The following is a 12580-nucleotide window of genomic DNA, read 5'->3' on the forward strand; positions in this document are numbered from 1 at the left end:
TAGTTGATACTGAAAATTCATTTTCAGATTCTTGAGGCTTAATTCCTTTGATTCTAAGGGAGATAGCCTAGACTTATGTCGACATATTCCTTGGAAATTTTTCTTAGCTAATATAAAATCTGATAATTATTTTCAGTCCTTTCAAGCAGCAGAGGAAAAAAAAAGCCTTTTTATTATTATACTTGCTACCTGATTAAACACAGAAGATTTAATGTGTGTTTAATGATGTGATGCATTTGGTTAAAAATAGGCTAGAAGCTTGTTCAGTCTTTTCTTCAGGGTGTAGATTATATGTATAAATGGGAATAAGGCAATTATATGTCTTGGATCATGACCTGTCTTTTGTTTCTTGGGGGCTCACTGCTTTACTCCTTTTCATTTTAGGTATTGTACATCCCTCAGTGTAAATCTGAAGTAAATTCTCATCTCCTCATTATGCTCATCTCTGAAGGAAAAGCTACTATTTAATTCCCTCTTTATTCCCATTTCCCAAATGTATATATTTTCTGTAAGGCTCTTATTTCCAGGTTTCCTTATTTCTTTATCTGAAAATTTTCAAGTGTTGCAGCAACTCATTTCAGTTCTTCCCTCTCTAGAATATCTCTGAAATAATTTGCAATGTTGCATATTCCTTCTATGGGGCTTCCCCAGTGGCTCAGTGGTAAAGAAACTGCCTGCAAATTCAAGAGACACAGGTTTGATCCCTGGGTCAGAAGATCTCCTTGGATGGAAATGGCAACCTATTCGAATATTCTTACCTGGAAATCCCGTGAACAGAGGAGCCTGGTGGTTTACAGTCCACGGTGTCACAAAGAGTCAGACATGGCTTAGCAGCTCAACATTTTCCTTCTATAGTTTATACTTTTAAAAACACTTACTTGAAATTTATACTTGATTCTCCCACTGGGTCATTTTCTGTAACATTTCAGTAACTGAAGTTATCAATTTCTTCTCATCACAGAAAAGAGTAGGGATTATCGAATTGGAGTGTTGTGAATCTTAATTTTCTACTTACAAACTATAACTCCTTGGGCAAGTGACTTCTCTTTCTGTTCCATCCAGTAAAATAACCTCTCATTCATTGGGCTACTGTGTTAATTAAATGGAAGAAGCCCAAGTGAACTGGTTGAGAAAGTATCTGGAATATGGTAAATAGTCAATAAATGTCAGTTGTCATTATCTGTGCTCATAAATGCCACTAGATTCTCCACCATAACACTCATCAGACTTTTTTGCCCCCTGAATATCTGTGTTTCTCTAGAAATTGTAAATTCTATAAGGAAAAACATTTCTTCTATTTTGTTTACTATATGGCTTCTAGATCTAAGACAATGCAGAGTACATAGAAGAAACTCAATAAATATTTCTGAAAATCATGTTATTTTTCTCTAAGAACCATCAGAATATATTCAACACTTTTCTTACACCAAATCACAACATCTGCAACCACAATGACCTCCACCCATGTCCCTTGCCATCACACAACTTCTGGCTTTTCCCTGGTGGCTCAGACAGTAAAGTGTCTGCCTGCAATGTGGTAGACCAAGGTTCGATCCTTGGGTCAGGACGATCCCCTGGAGAAGGAAATGGCAACCCACTCCAGTACTCTTGCCTAGAAAATTCCATGGATGGAGGAGCCTCGTGGGCTACAGTCCATGCGGTCACAAAGAGTCAGACACGACCGAGCGACTTCACTTCACTTCACTTCATTGTAATATTGAACTTTAGTGGCTTCTAATGATTATTTTAGCATTATCCAACATACTCTTATTTAGCCATAAACTTTGTCGTTAAACTCACTCTTATTTAGCCATAAAGACCGAAGTTTGAAATCATTGCTCTATCCCTCTCTAGTTCAAGTACCTTCTATGGTTATGAGAGGGTAACAGGCAGAAAGGCCAGGGGTCTCCAAATGGAGGAAATAGGCTGCAAGTGTCACATTTTTTATCTCTCCTTTAAGTGGTAGGAAGAAACAAACAGTGTTATATTTTTTCCCCTTCTGTATACAAATATAAAAAGAGGATACACGAAGCTTGGGGCTGGTGCACTGGGATGACCCAGAGGGATCCTATGGGGAGGGAGAGGGGAGGGAGGTTCAGGATTGCGAACACGTGTACACCCGTGGTGGATTCATGTTGATGTATGGCAAAACCAATACAATATTATAAAGTAATTAGCCTCTAATTAAAATAAATAAATTTAAATTAGAAAAAAAAAGAGGTTTCTCTTAAAATTTTATGTTGCCATAATGACACCTGGTTCCACCTGAACTTAACTTTTCTCAAACCTTAAGCTAACCAATGCATTTTTCTTATGGAAATGTTTGTCTTCAGTCAGTTCAGTTCAGTCTCTCGGTCATGTCTGACTCTTTGTGACCCCATGAATCGAAGCATGCCAGGCCTCCCTGTCCATCACCAGCTCCAGGAGTTCACTCAAACTCATGTACATCGAGTCAGTGATGCCATCCAGCCATCTCATCCTCTGTCATCCCCTTCTCCTCCTGCCCCCAATCCCTCCCAGCATCAGAATGAGTCAACTCTTTGCATGAGGTGGCCAAAGTATTGGAGTTTCAGTTTTAGCATCAGTCCTTCCAATGAACACCCAGGGCTGATCTCCTTCAGAATGGACTGGTTGGATCTCCTTGCAGTCCAAGGGACTCTCAAGAGTCTTCTCCAACACCACAGGTCAAAGGCATCAGTTCTTCAGCACTCAGCGGCTAATGTACTATGCATTTACTCTGTCTTCAAGTTGGTTCCCAGAGAAGGCAATGGCACCCCACTCCACTACTCTTGCCTGGAAAATCCTGTGGGTGGAGGAGCCTGGTGGGCTGCAGTCCATGGGGTCGCTGGGAGTCAGACACAACTGAACAAATTCACTTTCACTTTTCACTTTCATGCATTGGAGAAGGAAATGGCAACCCACTCCGGTGTTCTTGCCTGGAGAATCCCAGGGACGGGGGAGCCTGGTGGGCTACTGTCTATGGGGTCGCACAGAGTCGGACACGACTGAAGCGACTTAGCAGCAGCAGCAGCAGCAGCAGCAAGTTGGTTACACCTGATAAACCAGTATGTTATACTCATACATTGTTCTCCTAATCTATGTTAATTAAAATTTGTATGGGAATCTGCCTTTCTTCAAGATTCATGTCAATCATTTTATGGCCTGGGATGCCAATGTTATCTCAATGCATGTTGTGGGTGAGGGCCCTGTTGCCATTCTCTGGGTTTTGAGACATTTCCTTTCTTTAATTAGCAGATTGCTAATAGCTATATAATATCAGGCTAAAGACTAGCAAGGGGTACTCTTTTGCCCCCTTCTGATGTCGATGTCAGAAGCTCTTTTATACTTTAATAAAACTTTATTACACAAAAGCTCTGAGCAATCAAGCCTTGTCTCTGGCCTTGAATTGAATTCTTCTCCTCCAGAGGCCAAGAATCCTGATGTCTTTCATGATTCAGCAACAACCTTTCAGTTCTCCGTTACTCACTTGAAAATTCAAGCAATATAATAAAAATATACTTCTCAAAGTTACGATTAAATCTTGGTTAAAACTAAATAATAAATTGAGTCAGAGTAACCTTTGATGAGAAGCTATAAAAAGACCAATTTGATTTATGAAGTATTTTGCACCAATTAGCTATTGTACAAAATTTAACCTTCTGAAAAACCTAAAAAAAGAAAATTGGAGAATGTTTTCTTTTCTGAGACAATGCAATTGCTTTGGGAAGCTTAACCTATTTTAGAACTATACATGTGTTTGTATGTGAAAAATAAACATTTATAAGTCTATATACACACATTGCTTACATTTAATGGAAGGAGGGGAAGATTATAATTTTACAATCTCTTATTAGTAGAAAAGCATCAAACTCTCAAAAAAAAAAATCTTCAAATTGCTCAAAAAAAGTAGTTTCCCCACAGACAAAACAGTAACTTGTACTACCAAAATTAAGTGATTTATTTATTTATTTATTTTCATAACAATTCCTAAGAGAGGGATGGAAAAGACCAACAGGCACTGAATTTTTAACGAATAAAAATTAAGAGTATGCCATTTAAAATTTTGGGGTTTTTTGAAATTTTTTCATAGCTCCCTACCTCTTGTTTTGAATCTTTCTAATATATTGTGTAATATTTAAATCTACTAGTCTAACTAAATTAGGTAAGAGAAGGTATGATTCATGATGTAGCATTTTGGAAAAGAATCCAATGTAAAGAAAAAATTACTAATTCTATGAACAGAGGTTAGAAATGCCCCCAGGAAACTTCACAAATGCTTATGATATTAATATTAAATAAGAGACATTAGGCTCTCTTCAGGGAAATTCTTGTACCAGTCCTGGCTCTCCATCTCAAAGAAAGTCTGATTATACACAATAAAGATCCCAGTGGAAGTTATGATGTATTAAAAGCTGGCTAAGCTAACTGTGTTTCTCAGACCCTAAGTAAAGATAATGAAGCAGAAAAAGGACCTGTCAATCCATGATTCATGTGATCAATGCTCAGTTTTCATGTCCTCTTCAGAACCAAGTGGCCAATCTGAGTGCCCTTTCACTTCCTCAAAAAAATTCCATAGCCAGAAATTTCTGAACAGATGAAAGAATGAAAAATAGGATGCAGAAATGTGTCTTAACAAATCCCACAGTGTAACAGTACATGTGTTATTTGAAAAGTGCATTAATCTGGGGTTTATGCTATTTAGGGTATCAACTATCCTATCAATGAACCACTTACAGGAAAAGTTTCTTGCCTCTGAGATCTGTTAGATCATGAATTCTCCAAACAGTCTACAAGATAATAGAAGATAAATGAGAAAAAAAGAACATTGGGTCTAAAGATCCTTTTCCTAAAGGGGAAAAGAAAGCCTTACTAATTTCATCTGTCCTAAAAGTAACAATATTCTTCTGAATGAAAACTACCACAGTGTGAAAAATCAATCTCTGATAACTCTTCCTGTGAATTAAGGAGGAATGTTATTTGTCTCTGAGTAGGTCCTTGTCAGAGATTGGGGATTTTATCATTTGGAAATGTTTTGGAAGCATTTTAAAATGTTTTCAAGATAATCTAAGTAACCAGCTCCCATTGGTGGGAATTTTTGACTTGGATAAGATTTGAAATAATTAACAACAACAACAAAAAAATGCTTTAGGGAATTTCCCAGATGAGGGCTCTTAAGAAAAATACTAAAAATCAGATTACAATCCTGGAAATATATGCCCAACATTTTTAATTGCAGAAAACTTTATAATACTAAGGGAGAACAAATTGGTAATTATTTTACAATCTACTTTCACCTCCTCTTACTCTGAGAAGACTGAATTCTTTGGAGGAATGTTGGTAGGTAAGGAAAACTTTCAAACTCATTCTATTAGGCCACCAATACCTGCTACCAAAGCTAGACAAAGATACCACACACACACACACACACACACACACAAACTATAGGCCAATATTATTGATGAAAAATAGATGCAAAAATCCTAAACACAATCCTAGCAATCTGAATCCAACAATACTTTTAAAAGGTCACATACCATGATCAAGTGGGATTCATCCCAGGGAAGCAAGGATTTTTCACTATCTGCAAATCAATCAATGTGATACACTACATCAACAAATTGAAGAATAAAAACAATATGATCATCTCATTAGATTCACAATACATTTTTGACAAAGTTCAACACCGATTTATGACAAAAAAATTCTCCAGAAAGTGGGCATAGAGGGTACGTACCTCAGCATATGCAACAAACTTCTGGCAACCCACTCCAGTATTCCTGCCTGGAAAATTTCATGGACAGAGGAGTCAGCAGGCTACAGTCCATTGGGTCACAAAGAGTAGGACATAACTGACCAGCTGTGCTCAGAGTCACTTAAGCATTTTAGAGTAACTATTTCCCCATATTTTCTCAAAAGGAAAGTAATTCAACATCCTAAAAGACAGTCATAACTTGAGCTAGTCTCTAAATATTTCTTTCAAATTATCATTTTCTAACAGCAATTTGAGGATTTTCTTTTTTTTTTTTAATTTTATTTTATTTTTAAACTTTACAATATTGTATTAGTTTTGCCAAATATCGAAATGAATCCACCACAGGTATACCCGTGTTCCCCATCCTGAACCCTCCTCCCTCCTCCCTCCCCTACCGTCCCTCTGGGTCGTCCCAGTGCACCAGCCCCAAGCATCCAGTACCGTGCATCGAACCTGGACTGGCGACTCGTTTTATACATGATATTACACATTACTTAAAATCCATGAGGAAGTAGCCAACAAAAGCAGAAATGATTTAGTTTTGCCCATGTCACACACAGTGATGGAGGTTAGTGAGTTTAATTTTTTAATTATCAAATAAGTTTTCATCCTACCCATAGAAATCCTGTGATCTCCTTCATATTTCTAGGCCTTCAGAAAAAAGAGGAGAATCATAAAAAAGAGGCTTTTATTTTTAAAAATTTATATCCTAGATTCCTTACCCCTAATTTGAGTTTTAATCACTAATAATTATTTTATCTTCTGAAAAAAGTCCTCTAACTTTCTCCTCATATGTAACCACAACTTTTCTACCCTCATTTCAAAAAACATTGAACAACATTGATTGATTGGTTGCTGTGTATCATAAGTTTATGAAAGCTTTATGGACTAAATAGTTAATGTACTAGATGGAATAGGTAAAAACCCATGTTTAAATACAATTCCTAAGCCTCATGAGAACTCCCCACAAAAACCTCTTATTTATTGGCAACGTGGCTTGGGCTCATGACAGGATTCTGGACTCTTTAATCTCCCATAGCCCTGTTCCTTGCATTAAAAACACTTACAAGTGTTCCATTTATTTTTCTTATTTTTTGGAAGAAATAACATCCTTACTTAAGCCAGTCATCTCCCCAATATTCAGATTCATAAGGCCTCCCATTTCCCAACAACAACAAGAACAAAATAAACTATTTTCATAAACAAAAAACAACTAAAAAGTACCCATCCTGAGAAAAATTCATGTACCATCCAGGGACAAAACACAGTCAAATTTCAAATTAGAATATTTTCTTCTGTGCCATGTTTACTGAAACAAAAAAATAAGATAAAGTATAAGCAAAGTATACTGAGATTAATAGATTTTAAATCATAAAATTGAATTTAGTCTAGATGTTTTCATTAAAAGATATATAACTGTAATAAAGCAATAACTACTCTGAGCTATATATCCAGGTAGTATATGTTAACAATCTGTTATGTGAAGGACTGGCTGTATAGAAGTAAGAAGATTCTTTGTGAGAAAAGCAAAATGTGTACTGTCAACAAAAACAAAATTGTTTATACTTAACAATTTTGTTAAGTATTTATGTAACAGTCATTATGTAACCTTATATCTCAGGGGTTAAATGAAATATATTCTTGCTCAAGGAAGACAAGAAGGAAGAGAAGAGAAAACATGCTTCCAATGGCAAGTTGTGGATAAGATATCCATGAAGACACAATGTAAATCTCAAGTTCCCTGATTTGATCATCGGTAGACCTGTCTGTTATTTCTACAGGGAAAAACATTCAAACTGAAAGAAAAAACAGATTTAACAATTTTTTGAATAATATTAATAAAAGGGAGAAAGTGAGGAAAGGAAATTGTGCTAGTGGGCAAGAAAAAAGAGACCTATTCTGAAAAACTGGAAATAAATTGAGAGATGACTCAGATATTCTGCCACATGGTGAAAAAGAATTAGAAATATTTTCAATAAAATTACTATGATTAAACACAAAACCTCTTGCCTTTGACCAGCTGCACAGAGAAATACTCTAGTCTATTCAAAATTATCTCCTACTCAGAGTTTTTCTTAGAGCAGTTTTCACAACTTAATTTCTCAAGCTATAGATCAAGGGGTTCATCATGGCAACCACATTCATATAAAAGACAGAAGAGAATTTTTTCCTCGTCCATAGACCCAGCAGAAGATGGTTTGAGATACATAAATGCACATGATCCAAAGAACAGAGAAATAGCAATGATGTGGGAACTGGGTGCTGAGGGCTTTGGACCTGCCCTCTGTGGACTTGATGTGGAGGATGTTGGTGAGGATGAGACCATAAGAGACAAAGATAGTGAAACTGGGCACAATGATGTTGATGCCCACCACAATGAAAACTACAAGCTCATTGACATAGGTACTTGTGCAGGAGAGCTGGAGCAAAGGGTGGACATCACAGAAATAATGGTTGATGGTGTTTGCATCACAGAAGGTTAGCCTTGGCATGCATCCAGTGTGAGCCATGGCACCAGAAAATGCCATCAAGTAGGAACCAAGCATAAGGCTGGAACACACTTTAGGGGGCATAACAACATTATACAAAAGTGGCTTACAGATGGCCACATAGCAACCATAGGATATTGATGTCAGCACATAGCATTCCGAAATGACAAAAAGACAGAAGAAGTACAGCTGAGCCATGCACCCCATGTAAGAAATAAAATTCTTCTTTGATGTGAAGTTAATCAGCATTTTGGGTGTAAATACAGAAGAATAACAGAGATATTTGAAGGACAAGTTAAAGAGGAAAAAGTACATGGGGGTGTGTAGGCGTGAATTCAGTGCAATTAGGATTATCAATCTCAAATTTCCCAACACAGTGATCATATACATTCCTAGAATCAGGAAGAATAGAGGGAGTTGGAGATTTGGTTGGTCTGTTAATCCCAACAGAATAAATTCAGTCACAAAAGAATAATTTCCAGGAGCCATTCTTCTCTAAGGGAATCTATGGACACAAGAGAAAGGGTTCCATGAGAGAACAACTTGGCCCCTCCACAGTATTGCATCCTACAAAAGAGCACTGTTGTTTTTCTTTTTTAGTCACTAAATTTTATCCAATTCTTTTGGGATCTCATGGACTGCAGCCTGCCAGGCTCCTCTTTCAATGGAATCTCCCAGGCAAGAATACTGGAGTGGGTTGCCATGCCCTCCTCCTGGGGATCTTCCCAACCCAGGGATTGTTCCTGTTCTCCCGCATTGCATGTGGATTCTTTACCAACTGAGCCACCAGAGATGCCATTATTAGAGCTGTTATAGGCTAAATATAGCAAAGTACATCACAAACAGAGGGAAGCCCAGTCCTGTCATATGCAAGCATACCTCCTGGAAAATCCGAGGGGAAGAGGGATGGATTGTTCTACTGCCATCTCAACATTTCCTCATTCACTTGGTCTCTTCCCTCACCAGGATAACTGAGGCAGTGACCCTAACAACAGCCTGGTGTTTTCTTCTAATGCAGGTTAGACCTGATGTGGTAGGAACCAAGAGCACTGTTCTAAACCAAGATGAAGGAACTGGAATCTATGAGAAATACGTTACTCCTTTTGTCACAGAGCAAAAGCCATACAGGTAGGAGAGATTTACACCTACTTATAGGAAACTTCCTGACTTATATGTCGTTTGTGTCCCCTCATGTTTCTGAATATTTTCTGATCCCTCTCCAACAGATGCTTCCACTAGTTTCACTTTATTCACAGAACTGGACAAAATGAGAAAGAGGGGGAATATATCAGGTCCCTGGACTTTCCACTCAAAAAGGGGAATACATTACTATAAACTGGATTCAGAGATGCACACTCCTTAGTTCAGAAAACCTCAAGATTGACTCCCTTATCAGTTGTCTTTACTCAGTTGATACTGGAGATGCAACTTCCTTGATTCTCTGATGAGATGGCATCGACATATGCCCTTGAAATCTCTGTGAACTACTGTGATCTATGATAATCATTTTCAGTTCTTTCATGCAGTATAGAAAAATTAAGCCTCTTGTTTTCACACTTGCTATTTGATTGGACACCAAAGATTTAATGTGACTGTAATGATGTAATGCATTTGGTTAAAAAAACAGGCTAGATGCTTGCTGAGTCTTTTCCCCAGGGAGTAGATTAGATGAAAACAGGGAATAAGATTATTGATCCCCATTCATGATCTCTTTTTAGTTCTTTATGGACTCACTCTTTTACTCATTTTTCACTTTACTCTAGGGATTGTGCATCCCTTAGGTGAATCAAAGTATATTCTCAACCTCCTTATTATCTTCACCTCTGAAGGGAAAGTTACTATATTACTTCATTCCCTCTTTATGCCCATTTACTAAGTGGACACGTTTTCTGCAAGGGTCCTAATTCCAGAGTTCTTTATTTCTTTTTCTAAAATGCTTCAAATGTTGAAGTAACTAATTTCTGCTGTTCTCTCTCATTTCTGAAATTATTGATATTTCTGAAATTATTGGTAATGTTGTATATACTTTCTAGTGTTTATCTTCTTAATATATACCCAAAATTTCTACCTGATTCTCCTGCTTGGTCATTTTCTGTAACATTTCAATAACTAAAGTTACCAGTCTTTTCTCACTATAGAAAAGAGCAGCTGCTGTTGCTGCTAAGTCGCTTCAGTCGTGTCTGACTCTGTGTGACCCCATAGACGGCAGCCCACCAGGCTCCCCCATCCCTGGGATTCTCCAGGCAAGAATTCTGGAGTGGGTTGCCATTTCCTCCTCCAGTGAATGAAAGTGAAAAGTGAAAGTGAAGTCGTTCAGTTGTGTTCGACTTGTAGTGACCCCATGGACTGCAGCCCACCAGACTCCTCCGTCCATGGGATTTTCCAGGCAAGAGTACTGGAGTGAGGTGCCATTGCCTTCTCTGAGAAAGGAGCAGGGGCCTATGGAATTAGAGAGAGTGTTGGGAATCTTGTCTTCCTTCTTCTATTCTTACTAACTACAACACTTGGAACAATTTACTTAATCTCTCCTTTCAAATGTTTAAAATAGGGATGGTAAAGAGAACACCTCTTTCATTGGGCTGTTATGTTAATAGATGAAAAATACCTAAGTGAAATGGTTGGCACTGTACCCAGCATATGGTGAATAGTCATTAAGTGTCAGCTGTCATTATTTATATTATCATAAATTCCAGTAGGGTCTCCCTTATAACATTCAACAGACTTCTTCCTTTAATTCCTGTGTTCCTCTGTAAATTGTAAATTCTCTAAGGACAAACATTTATTCTACCATGTTTACTATTTTGCTAATGAATCTCAGAACAGTGCAGAGTACACAGAAAAAACTCAATGGCTCTTTCTGAAAAGCAAGTTCTTTTTTGCCTGAAACCCTCCAGAATATATTCAACATTTCTCTTACGCTAAGCCACAGCATCTACAATCACAATGTCCTTCATCCATGTTCCTCAGCCACCACATTATTTCTGGATTTCATGTTTAAACTGAACTATAATGTTGAACTACCGTGGCCACTATTATTCTAGCATTTTCCTAGCTACTTCCTCTTATTTAGTCATGGACACTGCTGCTAGAATAAGGTCTGAAATCGTAGCTCTGGCCCTCCCTAGTTCATGAATTTTCAATGGTTCTCCATTACTCACTTGAAAACTGAACCTACGGAGTAAAAATACAGTTCTTAAAATGATGATTAAGTCTTTGCTAAAACTAATGAAGAAATTGAGTCAGAGTTATCTTTGATGAGAAGCCATGAAAATACCATTTTGATTGATTAGAATATATTTTACACAGATTAAATATTGAAAAAACTTTTAGCTTTCTCAAAAATATAAGAATTTATATTTTTATAAATATAAAATATTTATAAATATTTTTATTTATAAAATAAATAAAATTAATTTAAACATCAAGAGCTTCAAGCCATTTCAGAAATATGTATGTATTCTAAATTTAATTTTTTGAGGAATCTTCATAATGTTTTCCATTGTATTGCCACCAGCAGTGCACAAACATGCCCTTCTCTTCACATTCTTATTAATACTCCATTTTCTTTTTGATAATGGACATTCAGAGAGTTGAAGTGATATCTCACTGGGGTTTGATTAGCCTTTCCCTGAGATCAGTAAGCTGAGCATCTTTCCATGTGTGTGTTGACCATCTATTTGTCTTCTTTGGAAAAATGTCTATCCAGTTTCTTTGCCCATTTTTAAATTGGGTTTATTTTCTTGATATTAACTTCTATCAGTTATTTCTATATTCTGTAAATCAACTATTTATCAGCTATGTCATTTGCAAATCTTCTTCCATTCAGTGTGCTGTCTTTTCATTTTTTAAAATAATTTTATTTATTTATTTATTTGCCGGAGTCCAGCTCCAGCAGCCAGGGATTCAACCTGAAAAGATGAACGGTGTCGGTGATAGAAATGAGACAGCCTCTCATTTTTTTTGGACTGCCTGTTTATTTCAAGTTTAAGATTCTTTTTTATACTTTTACAAAAACATTAGGCCAGAGGTTTGACATTTTCAGTTCCCCCTCTCCCAGATTTATTATCTCCATAAATCATTGTTGCTCTTCAAATGGAGTTCCTGCTATAGTGATTCTCTCAGAATCAGCCTTATCATCTATTATCTACCTCCTCTAATGTGTCCTATAGGTAACTTGTGATTACACTGTAACTCATGCTACATTCCTCAGTTTACTATTTATCTTCCTAAATCCTGTTTGCCCCTAACATCCTAAGTTCACTATCTCTTAAAAAGGCTTCTAGCTATAGTGTCTCTAAAAATTCCTAACTTCTATTAGCTATAGTAAAATATGCTAACT

At 36.9% G+C, this 12580-nt stretch overlaps 1 pseudogene; it reads right to left on the minus strand.

Annotated features, from left to right (window-relative positions):
• Positions 1-7804: 7804 nt before the first annotated feature.
• Positions 7805-8730, minus strand: LOC109554257 (olfactory receptor 8B3-like; annotated as a pseudogene).
• Positions 8731-12580: the final 3850 nt, after the last annotated feature.

Source organism: Bos indicus, chromosome 29, assembly GCF_029378745.1.
Source record: "Bos indicus isolate NIAB-ARS_2022 breed Sahiwal x Tharparkar chromosome 29, NIAB-ARS_B.indTharparkar_mat_pri_1.0, whole genome shotgun sequence".
In the NCBI taxonomy this organism is placed as follows: domain Eukaryota; kingdom Metazoa; phylum Chordata; class Mammalia; order Artiodactyla; family Bovidae; genus Bos; species Bos indicus.